Genomic DNA, 21,054 nt, shown 5'->3' on the forward strand with positions numbered 1-21,054 from the left:
AAACCCATATATTACATCACCACCATGAAGACAAGTATGTGCGTGCGTCTGATTACAGTTGCTATGTCTGTGGTTTCGTGAATGCCTCCATCGATACTGGAGACATGTTCCCTCTCTCTTTCTGTGTGTCCAATGTGGTCCATCACTTTTTCTGTGATATTCCAGCAGTCATGGCTCTGCCTTGCTCTGATAGCATGTGAGTGAGCTGGTCCCTGTTTACGTAACCAGCTTTAGCATCCTTTTTGCTCTCTCATTATCTTGATATCCTACCTATTTATATTTATCACCACCCTAAGGATGCACTCATCTTCAGGACACTAGAAGGCTTTATCCACCTGTTCCTCCCACCTCACTGCAGTCTCCTTCTTCTATGGGACAGTTGTCATTGTTACTTACATCCCAGCTCCAGTCGTCCATAGACACAGAGAAAATGGCATCCATGATCTGTAGTATGATTATCGCCAGGCTCAATTCTGTGGTCTGTCGCCTGAGAAACAGGAAGATCAACAGGGTATTCACGAAGGTTCTTTTGGAGTCAAAATTGCCTCTAGATTTGTGATTTTAATGTTGTAGGATTCGCAGCAATCAATTTCATTTCTCTCAGAACTCCTCTATGCACTGAGTCATATTTTTAGGCCCACACTGAAGTTCAGTTCCTGAAGTAATACCCTTTCCTCTTCAAAAGTTTGTTGAGAAATATAATACCTGAATGAGAATGGCCAAGGTGAATCATAAGATGTCTTGTGTTCTGCTTAGCAAAAACCTTATTAAAGATATTTGACTCATTCACTCATTCTACATGCATTTCCTCTACCACATGCCACTATAAATATACATGTAAAACAGGGACACAAACAGGCCTTTGAGCACAAGTGCATGCCTGTACCTTGTGTGGGTGCTTACATATGGGAATGGGAAATTTCCCTTATGTGATGAAATGTGGCTGGGTTTTTATTTTAACAATTTAAATAATTAAATGGAGTATTACAGCATAAATTTATGTTTAATATTATGTATTTATTTTGTTGGATAAGTGTTGTAAATGTCCTAATTTGAAAATAAAGTGATAAACTTTTAAATGAAAGTATTTGCTTTTTCACTGACACATTTTATCTAGAGATACATAAATATAGCACCTCAAATAAACTAACTTTTACTTCTTGACTGAGTGATTTTATACAACAAACATGCTCACATTACAATTTTCAAAAGAATAAAAGAGCCAGAGTACAAGAAAAATAGAGGGAAAATAAAAACATTTCTAATTGGAAAATTACTGCATACATACAAATTATAATTAACTGAAATTATTCTAAATGTGCATATAAATATAAACATGACAGTATCTCTCAGTAATAAAGACAATATGCATTCAATATGCTAGTATAATGCACAATCTTTACATTTTTAGTTTTGATTCTTGGGGAGTCCAATACTATACAATATCTACCCATAGGAAGTGCACCAATGTCTAATTTGTTGTCTCTATAAAATAAGAGACTTCAGCATCTCAATATTTGTAAGACTGTGCTTGAATATGCTGATTCTTATGGTGGTACTTGTGAGTAACTATAGTTTAACACAAATATTCATTTTGGTCCTTATAGTAATATTTCTTCTCTTGGAGCCATTTCTGATTATTATTTTAAATGATTCTTTAATTTTAACTATTTCAATAATAATGGCTATTTCAGGTTATGGAAGATTTTCAAAAATAGCACAGAGTGTTTCCATATAATCTAGTGGCAGGCTAAAAATAGCCTGCCAAAGATCCATGGCCTGATGTGTGGAAGCCGTGAATACTAATTTATATGGCAAAAAGGGGACTATTCAGATGTGATTAAATTAAGAATTTTATGATTGGGAGGTTATCCTGAATTATCTGTGTATACCCTTAATAAAATCCCATATGTTCTTATAGGAAGGAGTCAGAGAGGATAGGATTTTGGATCTGGCAGATGCTGGAAGAGGGAGCACCAGAAATCTTTCTTCTCACCTAGACAATTACACTAGCAGAAACTGTCTGATGTAACTATTTTGGAACTCTGGAGTCTGTTGAAGGCTTGAAAATTCCAGGGGAAGACTTGGATGATAAATTATAGTTAATTTTAGTCATTGTCAGCTCTTAGTACAGTAGCACCTACCCATTTCCCACCCTCGGCCACATTTCCCACCCTCGGCCACGTGGTAAGCAGCTGTGCATATGTTCCTGGAACAGCTTGCACACAACTTGCAAAAGCCAGGGTGGGCAAAAAGAACTCTGTCCTCCAAATGCTGGGAATTTGTGCTCTTATTGCTGCTTCTGATCACCGAGGTACAAACAAAGAGGTAGGCAGCCATTGTTGTTGTACCTCCACTATTGTTTTGAGCATGCCCCCCCCAACACTTAGCTGAAGTCACTTCCAAAGGATTTAAAAGGCTAGTGCCTTTTTTATTTCCCCTCTTCAATTTTCACTTTTTTTCCCTCGTAGGAGCCAGACATGAAAGTCTAGGACACTGAAAAACAACTGTACATATAGGGACAATTAGAAAGTGACCACACATGCCCTGGGAAAAGCTCAGAAAAAGCCTGAGAAGACCTTAAGTTTACATGTTAGGCCAATCTTCAGCACAGAGATAGTCTACAACAATCAAAAAAACAGAAAAAATAACAGAAAAGAGCAAACCCTGGGGAATGGGAGAACCTGATGTCCAGAAATACTGCATTATTAGATTCAAATGTCCAGTTTTAAACAAAAATATCATAAAGCATACAAAGAAACAGGAAAGTATGTCCAATTCAAAGGAAAAAAGTTAATCAACATAAACTATCCTTGAAAAAGACATGATGGCAGATTACTATATAAAGATTTTGAAACAATTGTCTTAAAAAAAGCTCAAAAAACTAAAAGAAGATGTAGAGAAAGTCAAGAAAGAACATATGAACAAAACGGAAATATCAGTAAAGAGAAAGCAAACCTAAAAAGAAATTCTTGAGCTAAAGAGAACAATAACAGAAATTAAAAATTCCCTGGAGGGATTCAAAGGAAGATTTGAGCAAGCAAAAGAAAGAATTATCTACTTGAAGACAGGATAATGGAGATTATTGATTCTGAGGAACAGAAACAAAGGACTGAAGAAAAGTGAATGATCCTATAGACCTGAGGCACACCATCAAGCAGACCAACACACACATTGTGCGAGTCCCAGAAGGGGAAGAGACTAAGGGTCAGAAAGGTCATTTGAAAAATAACGATGAAAATCTTGCCAAATTTGATGAAAGATATGAATATAAATATCGAAGTAGCTCAAAGAACTCCAAGTAAGATAAATTTAGAGACCCAAATATTATAATCAAACTTTTAAAAGCTAAAGCCAAGGAGAGAATTTTTTTAAAAATGATAAGTGGAAGATTTTATTCTCATCGAATTCTAGAGAAAACGAAAGTGCTCCCTCAGAGGAACGTTTTCTAAATTAGACAGCAGTCAAAACTTTACAGAATATTACCAATAACAAGTTGTGAAGCTGAAAGAAACTTTCCTAAACTACCAATAATAATTTTAAACATTCCAAGATCCATGCTAAAGACAGAATTATCTTTCTATTTCATTATAGAAAATGATCTTACAAGGTAATTGCCATATAAAGAGGCAATCAAAGAGAACTCAGCAAAGTATATTTTAAAAGGATAGTAAAGGGGGGAAGCACAGAAGAGTTTTAGGGCAATGAAACTCCACTGTCTGATACTATAATGGTGGATGTATGTCATTATAAATTTGTCCAAATGCAAAGAATGTACAACACCAAGAGTAAACCGTAAGGTAAACTATGGATTCTGAGTGATAGTGATGTGCCGATACAGGTTCATCAGTTGTATCAAATGTACCACTCTGTTGAGGAATGTTGATAATGGGGGAGGCTATGCACGAGTTAAGGCAAGGGTTCCATGGGAAATCTCCGTACCTTTTGCTTAACATGGCTGTGGACATAAAACTGTTTTAAAATAAAGTTTATCAAAAAAAGGTTATAAATATGTGTCAGGCAATTTATTAATAAAAATATTTGGATAGTTTCTTGATACGACTTTTTTGGTATTTTTCAAAATTATTTTATTAAGGTCATATTGGCTTATAACATTGTGTAAATTTCAGGTATACGTTATGATATATAAGTTTCTGTACAGACTGCATCTTGTTCACCACCAGTAGTCTAGTTTTGATCTATCACCATACATATGTGCCCCTTTACCCTTTTCACATTCCCCCCACCCTCTTCCCCTCTGACAATCACTGATCTGTTCTCCTTATCCATGTGTTTGATTATCTTCCATGTATGAATGAAATCATATGGTGTTTGTCTTTCTCTGGCTGGCTCATTTCTCTTAGTATAATGCCCTCAAGGTCCATCCATGTTGTTGCAAACGGGACAAATTTGTCTTTTTTATGGCTGAGTAGTATTCCATTGTGTATATATATATATACTTCATCTTCTCTATCCATTCATTTGTTGATGGGAAGTGGGGTTGTTTCAATCTGTTGGCTACTGTGAATAATGCTGTGATGAACACAGGGGTACATAAATGTTTTTTAATTGTCAGTTTCAAGTTCTTTGGATAAATACCCAAAGTAGTAGGATTGCTGGATCACATGGTATATCTATTTTTAATTTCTTGAGAAATCTCCACACTGTTTTCCATAGTTACTTCACCAGTTTGCATTCCCACCAGAAGTGTATGATGGTTCCATTTTCCCCATATTCTCTCAAACATTTGCTATTTGTTGTCTTGTTAATTATAGCCTTTCTGACAGGTGTAAGGTAATCTCATTGTAGTTTTGATTTGCATTTCCCTAATGGTTAATGATGTTGAACATCTTATCATGTGCCTGTTGGCCATCTGTATATATTCTTTGGAAAAATGTCTCTTAATATCCTCTGGCCACTTTTTGATTGAGTTGTTTGTTTTGTTGTTGTTGAGTTGCATGTGTTCATTATATATTTTGGAAATTAACCTCTTGTCAGATATATCACTTTCAAACATTTTCTCACCTTTGGTGGGTTGTCTATTCATTTTGTTCATGGTTTCCTTTGCCTTGCAGAAGCTTTTTAGTCTGATGAAGTCCCATTTATTTATTTTTTCTTCTGTTTCCCTTGTCTGAGTAGACATGGTATTCAAAAGATGACACGAGGCTGGCCTGGTGGCGCAGCAAAGTTTGCGTGTTCAGCTTTGGCCACCCAGGGTTTACCAGTTCAGATCCTGGGTGCACACCTATGCACGGCTTGTCAAGCCATGCTGTGGCAGGCGTCCCACATATAAAGTAGAGAAAGATGGGCATGGATGTTAACTCAGGGCCAGTCTTCCTCCGCAAAAAAAGAAGAGGATTGGTGGGGGATGTTAGCTCAGGGCTAATCTTCCTCAAAAAAGAAAAAATGATGATATGAAGACTGATGTCAAAGAGTGTACTGCTTATGTTTTCTTCTAGTAGTTTCAGGTCTTACATTCAAGTCTTTAATCCATTTTGAATTAATTTTTGTATTGTGTAAGATAATGGTCTACTTTCATTCTTTTGCATGTGGCTGTCCAGTTTTCCCAACATCATTTACTGAAGAGACTTTCCATTGTGTGTTCTTGGCTCCTTTGTCAAAGATTAGCTGTCCATAGGTGTGTAGATTTATTTTGGGGCTCTCAATTCTGTTCCATTGATCTGTGTGTCTGTTTTTCTGCAAGATCCATGCTATTTTGATTATTATAGATTTGTAGTATATTTTGAAGTCAGGGATTGTGACATCTTCAGCTTTGTTCCTTTTACTCAGGCTTATTTTGGCTATTTGGGGTCTTTTGTTGTTCCATATAAATTTTAGGATTCTTTGCCCTATTTCCTTCAAGAATGTCATTGAGATTTTGGTGGAGATTGCATTAGATAACCTGGACAATTTAAATATGTTTATTCTTCTAATCCATAAGAATAGAATATCTTTCCATTTCTTTATGTCTTCTTCAAGTTCTTTCAATAATGTCATGGTTTTCTGTATATAGTCTTTCACCTCCTTGGTTAAATTTATTCTTAGGTATATTATTCTTTTCTGTTGCAGTTATAAATAGGATTATGTTCTTGACTTCACTTTCTGCTGGTTCATTGTTAGTGTATAGAAATGCAACTGATTTTTGAATATTGACTTTGTACCCTGCAACTTTGCTGTAGTTGTTGATTATTTCTAATAGTTTTCTGGTGGATTCTTTATGGTTTTCTATTTATAGAGTCATGTGATCTGCAAATAGTGAGAGTTTTACTTCTTCCTTCCCAATTTGGATACCTTTTATTTCTTTTTCTTGCCTAATTGCTCTGGCCAAAACTTCCACTACTATATTGAATGAGTGGTGAGAGTGGGAACCCTTGTCTTTTTCCTGTCCTCAGAGGAATGGCTTTCAGTTTTTCACAGTTAAGTATGATGTTGACTGTGGGTTTTTCATATATGGCCTTTATAATGTTGAGGTATTTTCCTTCTATGCCCATTTTATTGAGAGTTTTTTTTTATCATAAATTGATGTTGAATCTTGTCAAATGCTTTGTCTGCATCTATTGAGATGATCATGTGATTTGTATTCCTCATTTTGTTAATGTGGTGTATCACATTGATTGATTTGAGGATATGGAACCATCCCTGCATCCCTGGTATAAATCCCATTCTATCATAGTGAATGATCCTTCTAATATATTGCTGTATTCAATTGGCTAATGTTCTGTTGAGGATTTTTCATTTATGTTCATCAGCGATATTGGCTTGTAATTTTTCTTTTTTGTGTTATCCTTGTCTGGTTTTGGTATCAGGGTAATGCTGGTCTCATAAAATGAATTGGGAAGTATCCTATCCTCTTCAATATTTAGGAATAGTTTGGGGACGGGTAGTAAATCTTTTTTGAATGTTTGGTACAATTCTCCAGAGAAACCATCTGGTTTTGGACTTTTGTTTTTTGGGAGGTTTTTCATTACTGTTTCAATCTCTTTACTTGTGATTGATCTATTCAGATTCTCTGTTCCTTTTGATTCAGTTTTTGGAGGTTGTACAATTCTAAGAATTTATACATTTCTCTTAGGTTATCCAATTTGTTGGCATATAATTTTTCATAGTATTCTCTTATAATCCTTTGTATTTCTGTGGTGTCTGTTGTAATTTCTCCTCTTTCACTTCTAACATTATACATTTTAGTCTTATCTCTTTTTTCTTAGTGAGTCTGGCCAAGGGTTTGTCAATTTTGTTTATTTTCTCAAAGAAACAGGTCTTAGTTTCATTGATCCTCTCTATTGTTTCTCCATCTGGAGAAATAAATATCTCAATAAAGATAAATATGTGGCAAATTATAAAAGCTGGTTTTATTGTAACAATGGTTTTTAACTACAATTCTTATTTTCTACAGGACTTAAGTGATGTACATTTAAAGACAAAAATGATTAATCTTGAAACTAGTATTATTGCAACTTTGGTTTTGTAAATCCAAGTCTTGTTTCTACATAGTTTAAGGGACTCACACATTAAAAAATTATTAGTTAATGCTTTTGGGCACATAAAGTATAAAGAGGTAATTTTGTGGCATGAAAAACTGAAAGCACTGGAAATGAAGATGTAAAAGAACAGTTTTTGTGTGTTATTGAAATTAAGGTGGTATAAATTCAAGTTAGTGTGTTATGATTTTAGATGTTAAATGTAATGACCATGGTAACCACAAAGAAAATAGCTTTAGAAAATATACAAAAGAAATAGCGAGTAGAAAGAAGGAAATAGTAAGGATTAGAGCAGAAATAAATGAAACAGAGAATGAGAAAACAATACACAAAATCAATGAACCGAAAATTGGTTTTTCAAAAAGATAAACAAAATTGGCAAACCTTTAGATATATGGACTAAGAAAAAAGAGAAAAGACTTAAATTACCTAAACGATAAATGAAAATTGGGACATTACTACTGACTCTGCAGAAATAAGGATTATATGAGAGTATTATGAACACTTGTACTCTTTTGTTGAATAACCTAAATGAAATGGACAAATTCCTTGAAACGCAAAACCTACCAAGTCTAAATCATGTAAATAGAAAATCTGAATATATGTATAATGATTAAGGAGATTGAACCAGTAATAAAAAAATCTTCTGACAAGGAAAAGCATTGGACTCAATGGCTCCAAGGGTGAATTCTACAGGACATTTAAAGAACTAACACTAATGCTTTTCAAACTTTCCAAAAAATTGAAGCGGGAAGAATATTTCCTAATTCATTCTATGAGGCCAAAATTACCCTTTTATCAAAGCCAGATAAAGATGCTCCAAGAAAAGAAAACTATAGACCAATATCCCTTGTAAACATTGATGCAAAAATTCTCAACAAAATACTAGCAAATGGAATTCAGCAACATATTAAAAGGATTATACTCTATGATCAAGTAAGGCTTATTCCTAGAATGTAAGGATGGTTCAACATATAAAAGTTTACCAATGTACTATACTCCATTAAGAGAATGAAAGAAAAAAACACATATGATCATCTCAACAGAAGAAGAACTACCATTTCACAAACTTAAAATCCTTTCATAATAAAAATGCTCAAAAGAACTAGAAAAAGAAGAAAACCACCTCAATGTAATAAAAATCATATCTGAAAAAACACAGAAAACACTATACTCAATGCTGAATGACTAGAAGCATTTCCTCTAAGATCAGGAACAAGGAAAGGATGTCTTCACCACTTCTATTCAACATAGTACTGGAAGTCCTATCAAGAGCAATTAGGAAAGAAAAAATATGCAGTCATCCAAATTGGAAAGGACAAAGTAAAATTATCTCTGTAGATGATATGATCTTACATGCAGGAAACCCTAAAGATTACACACAAAATAGAAATAATAATAATGTTAGAAATAATAAAAGAATTCATCAGAGTAGCAGGATACTAGCAGGATACAACCTCAATACACAAAAATCAATTGCATTAATATATGCTAGCAATGAAGACTATGAAAAGGAAATTATAAGAGCAATTCCACTTTTAACAACAACAGCAACAAAAAATGTAGAAATTAGCTTAAACAAGAAAGTGAAAGACTAGAACAATGAAAACTATAAAACATTGCTGAAAGAAATTAAAGAAAGCATAAAAGAATGGAAACATTTCACATGTCATGTTCATGGATTGGAAGATTTAATATTGTTAAAACATCAATACTACTCAAAATGATCTAAAGATTAAATGAAATCCTTATCAAAATTGCAATGGGTTTTTTACAGAAATAGAAAATACCACCTTAAAATTCATACAGAATCTCAAAGAAATGCAAATAGTCAAAACAATCTTGAAAAAGAACAAAACTAAAGAACTCACACTTCCTGACTTCAAAAGATACTACAAAGCTGCAGTAAACAAAACAGTGTGGGATTGGCCAAAAGACAGACATACAGACCTATGGAACAGGGCAGAGAGCTCAGAAATAAACCTTCACATGTATGATCAAATGATTTTTTTTATTAATGTTATGATAGATTACAACCTTGTGAGATTTCAGTTGTACATTTTTGTTAGTCATGTTGTGGGTACACCACTTCCCCCTTTGTGCCCTCCCCTCACCCCCCCTTTTCCCTGGTAACCAACGATCAGATCTCCTTATCAATATACTAACTTCCACCTATGAGTGGAGTCATATAGTGTTCGTCTTTCTCTGACTGGCTTATTTCGCTTAACATAATACCCTCGAGGTCCATCCACGTTGCTGTGAATGGGCCAATTTTGTCTTTTTTTATGGCTGAGTAGTATTCCATTGTGTATATGTACCATATCTTCTTTATCCAATCATCAGTTTCTGGGCATGTAGGTTGGTTCCACGTCTTGGCTATTGTAAATAATGCTGCGATGAACATAGGGGTGCAAGGGACTCTTGGGATTTCTGATTTCAGGTTCTTAGGATAGATACCCAGTAATGGGATGGCTGGGTCATAGGGTATTTCTATTTTTAACTTTTTGAGAAATCTCCATACTGTTTTCCATAGTGGCTGTACCAGTTTGCATTCCCACCAACAGTGTATGAGGGTTCCTTTTTCTCCACAACCTCTCCAACATTTGTCGCTCTTGGTTTTGGATGTTTTTGCCAATCTAACGGGTGTAAGGTGATATCTTAGTGTAGTTTTGATTTGCATTTCCCTGATGATTAGCGATGATGAGCATCTTTTCATGTGTCTATTGGCCATATTCATATCTTCTTTTGAGAAATGTCTGTTCATGTCCTCTGCCCATTTTTTGATCGGGTTGTTTTTTTGTTGTTAAGCAGTGTGAGTTCTTTGTATATTATGGAGATTAATGATCAAATGATTTTTGACAAGAGTACCAAGATCATTCACTGGGGAAAGGACAGTCTCTTCACCAAATGGTGCTCGGAAATCTTGATATCCACATGCCAAAGAATGAAGTTGCCTGACACCACATATAAAAACTAACTCAAATTGGATCAAAGACATAAAATTAAGACTTACATTATAAAACTGCTAGAAGAAAAAGTAAGACATTCACAACAATGGATTTGACAATGATTTCTTGGATATGACATGAAAGGCAGAGATAAGAGAAGAAAAAATTGACAAATTGGACTTCACAAAAATTTTAAAAATTTGCACATCAAAAGTCACTATCAACAGAGTTAAAAGGCAATCCACAGAATGAGAAGAAATATTTTTGAATTGTATAGCTGATAAAGGATTAATACCCAGAAAACATACAGAATTCCTAAAGCTCGATAACCAAAAAAAAGCAAACAATCTAATTCAAAAATAGGCAACGTCCTTGAATAGACATTTCTCCAAAGAACATATACAAATTGCCAAGAAACTTAAGAAAAGATGCTCAAAATCATGAATCATTAGAGAAATGCAGATCAAAACTATAATGAGATACCACCTTGCATCCATTAGAATGGCTACTATAAAAAGAGAAAAACATAAACAAACAAATGTTAGTGGGAATTTGGAGAAATTGGAACCCATTTGCAATGTTGGTGGGAAGGTAAAATGGTAGAACCTCTGTGGAAAACAGTATGGTGATTCCTCAAAAAATTAAAAATAGAATTACTATATGATATAGAAATTCCACTTCTAGGGGTATACCCCAAAAAATTGAAAGCAGAGTCTCAAAGAGATATTTGTACACCCATGTTCATAACAGCAATATTTACAACAGCTAAAAGGTGAAAGTAACAAAAGTGTTCATTATCAGGTGAATGCATCAACAAAATTTTGTATGTAAGTAGAATAGAATATTATTCAGCCTTAAAAATGAAGGACATTCCGCAGTATGCTACAACATGGATGAATGTTGAAGACATTATACTAAATGAAATAAGTCAGTCACAAAAATACAAATACTGCATGATTCCATTCATATAGGGTACTTAACGTAGTCAAAATCACAGAGACAGAAAGTAGAACAGTAGTTACCAGGGACTTGGGGGAGAAGGAAATGGGGGCTTATTTAATAGGTTTAGAGACAGTTTTATAAGTTGAAAAGAGTTATGGAGATGGGGCAGTGGTGATGGTTGCCCGACATTATGTAATTAATACCACTGAACTGTACTCTTAAAATGGTTAAAATGAATGGACATCATCAAGGTGGTAAAATGGGTGGTTCCCAACTTCTGTTTCCTCACAAGATGACCAACCAGCAAATGTCCATAGACATGAACCACTGTAAAAATCCCAGAACCCAGCGGTGAGGCTGAAGCACTTCCTTGGACCACAGAGACCAAGCAGGATTGCATCAAAGGGTAAAGAGTGGTTCCACTTTGAGCACATCACTCTTCTCCCAGGCCAGCACAATGCTCACTGAGAGGGGCTCCCATCAGCCTATGGTTTCTGAAGGGAGAAAAAGAGAGCTCAAGGTGGACATCTAACTTCCTCAGCATTGCAGGAGGCTTCATGAGAGGCTTACTTGGGTTTCAATTCATGGGAATTACAATTTGTGGGAATAGGAGGGCTGTACCAAGGGGAATAAGACAGCAGTGGAGAAGAGTGGAAGGGCTTACAGCAATCCATACTTGTACCTTGGTGGGTTCTTTCCTTCTGGAGGAACCTCTCATTCAAAGATCCAAGCCAGCACCTCTGCCCACCTGCAGAGCCTGGTAGGAGGTCGTATCTGACAAAGATCTTTGTTGTCATTCTCCCTGGTTTGGGTCCTCAGCCAATGGGCTGTACTGGTCATGGAGCCCATTCTATGGCCCTGCTCAGGAAGGGAAGCAAGTATGCAGTTGCACTCAACCACTGAGCATAGCCTCCAGTCCTGCCTCACCAGGAAGCCTGGCCACAGATACCCGGCAGTCATGAGCACATATTATGGCCCTTCTAGGCAGGAAGGCAAATAATAAACTCTGTCCAACTTCTGAGCGTAGCCTCCATTCTCACCCAACCAAGAAGCCTGCCCTGAGATACCAAGCAACCTTTGACACATCCTGGGATGCACCAAGGCAAGAGAGCAAGGTAGCAGCCACAGCCAACTTCCAAGAATAGCCTGCAGCCCTACTAGATCAGGAAGCCTGGCTAGAGAACCTGGGAAGCTTCAGAACCCATCCTATAACCCTGCTCAGGCAGGAGCCAAACTAGCACCCTGCCCAACTGTTGAGCATAGCCTCCAGCCATACCTGACCAGGGAACATGAAAAATGACCCTGGGCAGCCTTGGATCCCAGACTATGGTACTGCCTGGCTACAGAATCCAGCCAACAGGCCTGCCCTGTAACAGAGCCCATACTATGGCCCTCCTTGATTGCTGAGCATAGCCTGCAGTCTAACCCAGACCGAGGTCTGCCAGTGATCCCACTCACTGTGAAGCATAATTTGTGGCCCCATCCAACTAGGGAGCCCAGATAACAATTTTGTCCAACCACAAGCACAGTCTGTAGCCCACTCACCTGCAGGTACAGAAGGAGGCTCCACCTGACCAAGGAGTCCTGCCAGCCACCTTGTCCAATGGCAGCACAGCTAGCAGTCTGTCCCATCAAAAAGCCCAGTAAGCAACTTTGCCTGATGTCAGAGCAAAGCCTCAGCCTCATCTAATTACAGATCATAGCCAGACGCCCCATACATGCATAAAACCCTGCTTTCTGTATAATTCTGAATATAGAGTATATACGAGCTTTCATTTGCTCCTCATGACAAACACAGCATATATTTATTCTCCACATTTTAAGGATGAGGAAGCTGAGGACTACAAAGTGTATGCTCTCTCACCTCAGAAGTATCCTTAATTACCCTTATAACCTTGGCTCCCTACCCTAGCAGTGTAAAAGAAGCATGCACCCAGTTCCAAGGCACAGGCTGGGAGTGGTTATAACCATTCAGCCTTACTGGCCAAAATCCTGGAGGAAGTCCAGTGCACCCAGGGACCAGACAGAATCCATTAGTAATAGACACAGCAACCACAGATAACACCAGAAGCAACCACATAACCCAGCTCCAATTCTGCTTGACTATAATCCCACCGCATACTATCAGCAAGAGACTCAACAAGTGAAGTTCTTTACCTACTGAAAACAATCTGTTGTGACTAGAAGAGATGTTTGCTCCTTCCAATACACAGGCACCAAAGCAAGGCTATATGTTTCATGAAAAATGAGGCAAACATGACACCACTAAAAAAGAAACTAATGAAGCTCTAGTAACTGACCTGAAATAAATGGAGATCTATGATGTGCCTGAAAAAGAATTCAAAATAATCATCTTAAATAAGCTCAATGAGAGGCAAGAAAATAAGACAACAAAAGGAAATCAGGAGAACAACACAAGAACAAAATGAGAAGTTTAACAAAGAAATAGAAACAATTAAAAAAAGAACCGAAAAGAAATCTTGGAGCTGGAGAATACAAAAAGAGTACTGAAAAAAATCAAGAAAGCTTCAATAGAATACTTAGTCATGCATAAGAAAGAATCAGCAAGCTAAAAGACAAGACATTTGGTATAAGCCAGATAGAGGAACAAAAAGAAAAAAGAGTGAAGAAAGCATACTTGAATTATGGGATACCACCAAATTAACAAATAGATGGATTATGGGACACCCAGAAGGAAAAGAAAGAGAATAGGGGCAGAAAACTTATTCAAAGAAATAATGGCTGAAAACCTCCCAAATCTTGGGACAGATATGAACATCCATATACATGAAACACAAGGAAGCCCAAGGAAGAACAACACAAAGAAGATTACTTTTAGCACATTATAATCAAACTGTCAAAAGTCAAAGACAAAGAAAATTTTTGAAAGTAGCAAGAGAAAAGTAATATCAAATACAAGAGAAACTCAATAGGCTATCAGTGAATTTCTAAGCATAAATGCAGAAACACTACAGGCCATAAGGAAGTCGGATAACATATTCAAAGTGCTGAAAGAAAACAAACTGCCAACAAAGAACCCTATGCCAAGCAAAACTGTCCTTCAGAAATGAAGGTGAGATAAATACATTCCAAGACAAAAAAGTTGAAGGAGTTCGTCACCACTAGATCTACATTACAAGAAATACTAAAGGGAGTTCTTCAAGTTGAAACAAAAGGACATGAATAAGAACATGAAAACATAAAGTACAAAATTCAGTGGTAAAGGTAAATATACAGTAAAATTCAGAATATTCTAATACAGCAATGATTATGTATAAATTGCTTTTAACTCTGGTTAAAAGTTAAAGTATGAAAGTCTTAACTAGAGCTACAATAATTTGTTAATGGATACTCAATGTAAAAGAGTATCATGATATCAATAGCTTAAAATGTGAGGGAGGGAGTAAAAGTGTAGAGTTTTTGTATACAATTGAAGGCAGTAGTTATCAGCTTAAAATAGAATTTGATCTCTATAAGATGTTTTATGAAAACCTAATAGTAAACACAAAGAGAAAATCCTCTAGTAAATACACAAAACAGAAATAGAAAGAAATTAAAGCATACCACTACAAAATAAAATCACAAAGGAAGATAGCAAGAGATAAAAAAGGAACTACAAAATGATCAATAAACAATTAACAGAATTTAATTGTAAGTCCTTACCATCAATAATTACTTTAAATGTAAATAGATTAAATCCTCCAATGAAAAGGCACAGAGAGGCTAAATGTATAAAAGATGATCTTCCTATAACATGCTGCCTACAAGAGACTCTGTTTATCTTTAAGGACACACAGAGGCTGAAAGTGAAAGAAGGGTGGGGAAAGATACTCTGTGCAAATGGTAACCAAAGAGAGTAAGGGTGGCTATACTTAGACAGACATTCAGTCAAAATCTCTCACAAAAGACAAAATAGTCAGAACATAATGATAAAATATTCAATTCATCAAGAGGAAATAACAATTGTTAATATACATGCACCAACATAAGAGCCCCTAAATATATCAAAAAATCTTAACAAAAGGAGAATGGAGAAACAGACAGCAATACAATAATAGTAGGTGACATCAATATCCCATTTCCAACATTGTATAGGTCTCTCAAGCAGAAATTCAATAAGAAAACAGTTAACTTGAATAACACTATAGAATTAATAGACATAACAGACATATGAAGAATATTCCATCCAACAGCAGCAGAATACACATTCTTCCCAAGCACACAGGGACCATTTTCCAGGATAAATCATATATGTTGGGCAACAAGATGAGTCTTTACAAATTAAGAAAATCTAAATCATATCAAATGCCTTTTCTAATCACAATGGCATGAAATCAGAAATCAATAACAGAAAGGAAACTGGACAATTCATAAATGCATAGATAAACACCTACATTCAAAAAAAGAGGACAATTTCAAATAAGCTAACTTTATACCTCAAGGAACTAGAAAAATAAGAACAAATTAAGCCCAAAGTTAGCAGAAGAAAGGAGACAAAGATCAGAGCAGAAATAAATGAGAGAATAGAATAACAACAGAAAATATCAATGAAACTAAGACAGGGGATTTTTAAAAGATAAAATGGACAAAACTTTAGCAAGACTTAACAGAAAATAAATTGAGAGGACTCAAATAAAATTATAAATGAAATAGAAGACATTACAAGTGATACCACAGAAATAAAAAGGATCATAAGAGGATACTATGACAATTATATATCAAAACAATTGGACAACCTAAAATAAATGCAAAAATTCCTAGAAACATACAATCCAGCAAGTCTGAATCATGAAAAGTAGAAATTCTGAGCAGACCAAGAATGAGTGAGGAGAATGAATCAGTAAATAAAAAACTCCCAACAAATTAAAGCCCAGGACCAGATGATTGCATGGGTGACTTGTACCAAACATTTAAAGAAAAAATAACACCATCACTTCTCAAACTCTCCCAAGCTAGTGCAGAGGAGAGAACATTCTCAAATTTATTTCATGATGCCAGCATTACCTTGATACCAAAGCTAGATAACGATATTACAAGAAAAGAAATCTACAAGCCAATATCCCTGATGAATATAGAAGCAAAAATTCTCAACAAAATATTAGCAATCCACATTCAACAGCACATTAAAAGGATCATTTACCATGATCAAGTGAGATTTATTCCTGGGATGCAAGGATGTTTGAACATATGAAAATTAATAAATGTGATACACCACTTAATAGAACGAAAACAAAAATTACATGATCACATCAATAGAAGCAGAAAGACCATTTGATGAAATGCAATATTCTTTTGTGATAAAATATTTCTCAACAAATTGCGTATAAAAGGAAGATTCCTCAACATAGGAAAAGCTGTATATGTCAAGAACACAGCTAACATCATACTCAGTGGTAAAAGGTTTAAAGTTTTCCCTCTAAGATCAAGAACAAGACAAAGTTGCCCACTCTCACAACTGCTATTCAACATAGTACTGGAAGTCCTATCCAGAATAATCAGGCATGAAAAAGAAATAAAAGTCATTCAAATCAGAAAGGAAGCAATAAAATTGTCTACATTTGCTGATGACATGATCTTGTATATAGCAAATCCTGAAGACATCAACAAAAAACTGATAGACCTAACAAATGAATTCAGTAAAGTTGCAGGATACAAAATCAAATAACAAAAATCCACTGCATTTCTATGTACTAATAATGAGCTATGTAATGCAAACATAAAAAGAAAACAATCTCATTTACAATAGCATCAGCAATAACACAATTCTTAGGATATAACTTAACCAAGGAAGTGAAAGATCAGTACACCTGTAACTATAAAACATTGATGAAATATATTGAAAAAAACACAAATAAATGGGAAGATATCTTGTGTTCATAGATGAGAAAAAAATAATATTGCTAAAATGTCCATACTACCCAAAGCCATCTACAGGTTCAATGCAATCCCAATTAAAATTCTAATGGCAATTTTCACATAAATAGATAAACAATCCTAAAATTCATAGGGAATTACAAAAGACCCCAAGTAGTCAATGCAAACTTGAGAAAAAAACAAAGCTGAAGGCATCACACTTTCTGATTTCAAAATATATTACAAAGCAACAAAAAAAATAACACCATGTTACTAACTTAAAATCAGACACATGGACCAATGGAACAGGATCAAGAACCCAAAACTAAACCCAAACAGATATGATCACCTAATATTTGAAAAGGGAGAAAGGATAGTCTCCTCAATAGGCAGTGTTGTGAAAATTGGTAAACACAGGCAAAAGAAGAAATTGGATTCCTATTTTATACCACTCAAAAAATTAAGTCAAATGGATTAAGGAATTAAACATAGGACCAGAAGCCACAAAATTCCTACAGAAAACATAGGAAAAATCTCCTTGAATTGGTCATGGCAGTGATTTCTGGATATGATACCAAAAGCATGAGCTACAAATGCAATAATCCACAAGTGGGCTACATCAAACTTAAAAGCTTCTGCACAGCAAAAGAAACAATCAACAAATTGAAAAGGCAATATACGGAATGGGATGACATATTCATAAACTGTCTATCTGATAAGGGATTAATATCTAAAATATATAACACAATAGCAAAAAACATAATTCAGTTTTAAAGTAGGCAGAAGACTAGAGTAGATATTTTGCCAAAGTTGTACAAATGACAAAAAGTACATGAAAAGGTGCTCAATATCACTAATCATTAGGGAAATTCAAATTGAAACCACAATGAGATATCACCTCATATACATTAGAATACGTTATCAAAAAAACAAGAGATAACAAACGTTGGTGAGACTGTGGAAAAGAGGTAGCCCTGTTGCACTGTTGGTGGTAATGTATATTGGTACAGCCTCAATGAAAATCGTTATGGAGGTTCCACAAAAAAATTAAAAACAAAACTACCATGTTATCCAGCAATCCCACCTCTAGGTGTACATCCAAAAGAGATTAAATCACTATCTTGAAGAGATATCTGCATTCCCATATTCATTGCAGCGTTACTAATAATAGCCAAGATATGGAAACAATCTGTGCCCATCAATGGATGAATGGATAAAGAAAATGTGTGCATATATGTTATTATCTGTATACATGTGTGTGTATGTATATAGGTATATATACACACAATTGAATACTATTCAGCCATAAAAATGAAGGAATCCTGCTGTTTGTGACAAAATGGATGGACTTTAGGGGCATTATGATGAGTGATGTAAGCCAGAGAGAGAAAGACAAATACTGTATGATCTCACTCATATGTGGACTCTAAAATCACTGAACTCATAGAAACAGAAAGCAAAGTGGTGGTTTCTAGGGGCTGAGAAGTGGGATAAATGGAGAGATGTTGATTAAACAGTACAACCTTTCTATTATGATGAATAAGTTCCTGAGATCTATCGTACGACATGGTGACTATAGTTAACAATGCTGTATTGTATACTTGAAAGTTGCTATGAGAGTAGAGCTTTAATGTTCTCACCATAACAGCAACAACAGCAAAATGACAACTATGTTAAATGAAGGATCTGTTAACTAATCTTATTTTGGTAAATATTTAACAACATACACATGTATAAAACCATCATATTGCACATCTTAAACTTACACAATGTTGTATGGCAGTTATATCTCAATAATGTTGGGGGGAAAAGAAAAAAATAAACCAGATGGCCCAGAAATAAAAAGAATGAGCATACTGAAAAAATTCTTCTGCTGCTTTTTTTTTTCCATTTGTAGCATTTCCATTTGATTATTTCTTATAGGTTTTCATTCCTGTGATAAAATGACCCATCTGATTGGCATGTTTTCCAACTTTTCCACAAGAACCTTTAATGTATTAATCATATTTATTTTGTATTCCCTCTTAAATAGCATCTCTATCTCTGTCATATTTGCATTTGATTCTGATGATTGCTTTGTCTCTCAGCAGTGTATTATGTTTTCTTGCATCTTTGATTTCCTTGTAATTTTTTTGAAAGCCAAACATCTTGTATAAAACAGTAAATCTTTTTATGGCTGAAAATAAGACTCCTATTTCTGTCGTTGTTGTTCCGCTAGAACTTTTGTGTTGACAGTTGAGTCAGTCTGGTTATGAGTTGAACTGGATTTGGATTTTGTTGTTTCTATAGTCACCATCAGTGAACCACATATGAAGAGGCTTTATGTACCTCTTGCATTACCACGTTTCAGGATGGGAGTTGAATTACCCACAAATATTACCTAATATCTGCTTCCCCCTCAGTTTTAAGTCTTTCCGCAAAGAATCTCTGTGCTCTTGGCCCTCTCCTAGCAGGAGACTGTTTTTATTTGCTAAATAATGTTTACCTATTAGTCTATGGTTTTAGTGTGGTTGTGGATAGTAGGGTCCCTTCTCTACTGTGCTGACATAGCCTTCATCTAACACGGGAACTTTGTCCCTACCTCTCAGAGATGAGGTCCTTTTCAGTGATCCTGACCCACTCTGAGTATAGTAGACCCCTTATGGTCTTGTCCCAGGACATTGTCCTCAATGAGTAGAGTGTTTTATTCTCTTCTCTTATATCAATTCTAATAAATTTTTATCAGCACATAAGGGCCATAGTGACTTAAATTGATTATTCCATGGAAAGGTGAGGGAGAAGAATCTGGGTGAGTCTCTTGCTCTTTTGGCAGTGGCTGCTATTCCCCTCTCCTAGGCGTGCACCATGAAAGAAGCATTCTCAAAAATCTCGCCCTGCCACCAATCGTTCTTGCAAGCACCAAGAGAGGTCTGTGGAGAGCAACATGTAAATGAGTGCAAATTCCCCTGTATCTGCATTCACAAGAGATTTGTGTTCTCATGTTAGGACACACTCAGCCTTTAGTAATTAATTTAAAAAGCTAGCCGAATTCTATCAGTGAGTCTGGAACCCAGAAGCATCTATCACAAATAGACAAGTGCTCTTGTCCTATCTCATTTTGGAGATGCCCGTCTTTTATTACAGTTTGGTTTAGTTAGTTGCCCTGTGATCTCAGCTCTCTAGTGAGTTCAATAAAAGTTGTAAAATTGCAGAGACTCTGGCAATTATTTTGTAAGAGTGGTAGTGAAGCTGATCCCAGCTTTATGCATTTTAGGTAGACACTCAAAACTCATTTCTTCTTGATAACACAGAACATCTTTAAGAATAACAACAACTTGACATTACCTTCGTTAGTAACGTCACATGGTCACCAGGAGAGAAAGGTCAATAAATTCTCCAGGAAGGCACAAGCAGCACCGCTTTCAACAACTGAACTTAATTATCATGATATTAAGAAGACATATTCATTCATCTATGCATAAATATATTAAGCCAATAAAGTACTCATTGCATCCCAACTAGGTGGTAGCCATTGTGCTAAATCCTGAGAATACGGAGCAGAAAAAGAGATATGTTTCATTCACAAATATTCCTTGATGTAATAGGGAGAGAAACATTAAAAACTTAGGCCTGGTGGTGCAGCAGTTAAGTTCACACGTTCCGCTTCTTGGCTGCCCAGGGTTCACTGGTTGGGATCCCGGGTGCGGACATGGCACCACGTGGCAAAATCCATGCTGTGATAGGCATCCCACATATAAAGTAGAGAAAGATGGGCATGGATGTTAGCTCAGGGACAGTCTTCCTCAGCAAGAAGAGGAGGATTGGCAGTAGTTAGCTCAGGGCTAATCTTCCTC

This window comes from Equus quagga, chromosome 17 (assembly GCF_021613505.1).
Source record: "Equus quagga isolate Etosha38 chromosome 17, UCLA_HA_Equagga_1.0, whole genome shotgun sequence".
NCBI lineage: Eukaryota > Metazoa > Chordata > Mammalia > Perissodactyla > Equidae > Equus > Equus quagga.